The sequence below is a fragment of the Tupaia chinensis genome, unplaced genomic scaffold, assembly GCF_000334495.1.
Source record: "Tupaia chinensis unplaced genomic scaffold, TupChi_1.0 Scaffold138725_1, whole genome shotgun sequence".
In the NCBI taxonomy this organism is placed as follows: domain Eukaryota; kingdom Metazoa; phylum Chordata; class Mammalia; order Scandentia; family Tupaiidae; genus Tupaia; species Tupaia belangeri.
The window spans coordinates 2,476,013-2,479,055 of record NW_006198617.1 but is presented as its reverse complement, the minus strand read 5'-3'; the positions used below and the strand labels follow the sequence as shown (position 1 = coordinate 2,479,055).

Here is a 3,043-nt window from a genome sequence, read left to right as displayed (position 1 = left end):
AATAAGAAGCAGTTAACAAACCTATAAGGGATTAGTCATACCAGGCCAGGTGTATCCCTTGGTGATAATCCCATCAAGAGAAAGTCTCATCTTCTTTTCTAATGCAGAGAAAACTTAGCTGTAGTGTGGGGAAGAACCTAAAGAACTTCTCCATAAGGAGCACACCACCACACCCAGAGAAGGCTAGAGAACCTTTCAGATGCAGAGCTAGGATTGGACTTTACTAATTGGTGTCAAGATGGCTCTTGAAGTCCATCAGATGTGTCTCTTGGGACACCCCTAGCAATTTCCACCCTGGCTCTGTCTGCAGCCAAGGTCAAGGAAAAGACAAGTCACAAAGTTCTGCCAAACCCCAAAAGAGCAGGTGGTGTTTGCTCAGCGCATGTCCCCACACCTCAGGTTCTCTCTAAGCGTGTCCCCACATCTGTGGGTGGAAATGTCTGTCTGGAGTGGACTGTGTTACTCGCTGGGAAGAACACGGGGCCCGGCCTTCATACAGACTCAGAGAGGAACTGCTTCACGAGGCCCTTCCCACTGGTCCAGCTGTGACCAATCATCGCTCAAAGTGCTTCCCCATTGCATTCCGATTCATGCCCAGCACCTGACCCTGGGCGAAACTTTTATTTAATAAAGCATACAGCATAGCTTCCGTGATATGAAAATGTGACAGTATAGGAAACACAGATGGGCTCTGGACAGAAAGTTCTGTTTTTCTCCGAACATAGAAATCTGCTTCAGGCACCTTTGAAATGACTGACGGGATCTCTGCCAAGTAGTCTGATGACGGGCACGTTCTGTTCATGAACCTCCAACCATCACTTTGCTGCCAGTCCAGCACCGTCAAATCTCGATCGAGATGAGTCCAGGCGACTCTTCAAGCGCCCGAGACAATGACACGATGCTGTTCACTGCCTGAAGTCTCTCTTTGTATGTCCGATTTGATGACCTTTCCCAAGACCTGGTTTTCCTGTAACTTTCTTTTTTTTTTTTCTAGTCTCTGGACAAAGAATGGAGTTACAAACCTAAACTGTAGATTTATCATGGAACAAAGCTAAACTCTCACTAAACTCTCCAGATTCTGAACTGGCCCAAACTTTTCTCTGTGCTCTACAATATTGATAGACTTTCTTCCACGAAGCCATCTGAAAGTCTCAAGTTCTTCATTCGTTGTATTCAACACACGCAGGATGAAAGCCTGCTGTCCTGAATCGAAGAGCTGGCCAAGTGCACTTCCAGACTCCTTTGTATTTTCCTCGCTAAAAGCAACACCAGGAATAATGTTCTTGGTGTACTGGATTTTTTCCAACAGGAGAAATTATGTAGGCCCTGGTCCAGAAATGATCCCAATGGAACTTGGAAACCATCTCCACCATCTCCCACTTGCCATGAAGAGACCAGGGAGGTTCATCTTCCAAGTTAAATCTAGGCTCTCACAGCCCAGGCGCCTTCAGAACTTCTTGGAGAGGTGGTCTGGTGTTGGTAAATTCTTTCAGGTTTTCTTTATCTGAGAATATTCTTGTCTTTTCTTCCCATATGAAGGATCATCTTGCTGGATATGGTATTCTTGGTTGAAATTGTTTTTCACTTAACACTTTGAATATATTTTCCCATTCTTTTCTTGCTTACATTGTTTCCAATGAGAGGTCTGATGTTAGCCTGATGGGATGTCCTTTGAAAATAATTTGACAATTTTAGTATCTCATCTCTGTCTGTGGTTTTGGTCACTCTGGATATGATGTGCCTTGGGGAAGTTCTTGGGTTGATTCTATGTGGGATCCTTTGTATTTCTTGGGCCTGGGTATTTGAGTGCCTCTCTAGATTTGGAAAGTTTTCTTCTAGGATTTCGTGGAATAGATTATCAATGCCCTGATTAGTTTCTTCACCTTCTGGGGTACCGATTTTGCAGATGTTTGGGCATCTAATAGTATCTTGTATTACTCGTATATTATTCTCATTTTTGGGTTACTTTCTTAGTCTTTTTGGTAAATTTTTCTAGGTCAGAGGTTCTGTCTTCTACATCTGTGATTCGATCTTCTGAATGATCTAATCTGCTTTTAATGCTTTCAGGGGAGGTTTTGATTTTCCGTATTACAACCTTTGTCTCTAACAGTTCCGTTTGATTCTTTTTTATGGTGTGCATTTCCTCTTTCAAATTGTGCGAGAACATCCTCATCTCCTGGAACTCATTGTCTCTTTTCTTCCTTTCTCTCTCAGTTTGCATCTCTCTTAGCTTTGTCACTATGCATATTCTAAATTCTTTATCTGAAAATTCTACAAGTTCATTGTATTGTCTGTGGCTGATGAAGGGCTCTTCTTTCCCCTTAGGGGAGAGATATTTTCTTGGTTTCTCATTTTTCTTGTGCCTCTGTGGTGATTTCTGATTATTTGATGGATTATACGTTTCTTCCTCTTTCTTGGGACCCTGGCATTTGCAGTGTTCCAGGTGTGAGCTCACCCGTCACCCACAAACCCATCACATCTGTGAGCAGTTTGGTGGTCCATGTGCGTTCTCATAGCCCTGAGGCTCTGCGTGAGTTCATTCATCATGCTGTCGATGAACAGGTGGGAACTTCCCCATTAAGGGCAACTGTGAACTGTGCTTCTAGGAGACACTGATGTGTCTGTGAGTAAGTTAAGGTTATCTATGAGTGTTCTGCTCTTAACAATGGCAACTGCTGGTCCCTTGAGCTTTCTTCTGAGAACAGTCCAGTTTATCTGTGGTGGATACCTCTGGAAAGGAATCCTGACTTATATTTTGCATTAAGAAATTGAAAAACCTGGGGCCAACAGGTGGCATAGTGGTTAAAGCACTGGATTCGCATGTGGTCAGCTGAGGTTTGGGTTCCAGACCTGGTGATTTGAAACTTACTCCGGGCACGTGTGCATGTGTGCCCACAGCCCCCAGAAGAGACTGGAGGAGAAGGGGTTGTGGCATGGCCGCAATCACCCTTGGGAGGTGATTTTTTACTTTCTGTATCTCTGTCTCACTCTCTCTGACAAATGCACACACTCTATAACAAAAATCTCTTAAAAAAAAAAAAAA

At 43.6% G+C, this 3,043-nt stretch overlaps 1 pseudogene; it reads right to left on the bottom strand.

The window, feature by feature from the left end:
* Nucleotides 1-395: 395 nt before the first annotated feature.
* The window catches only part of LOC102486688 (transcription elongation factor, mitochondrial pseudogene), a 35,557-nt pseudogene continuing 32,909 nt past the window's right edge, over nucleotides 396-3,043 (bottom strand).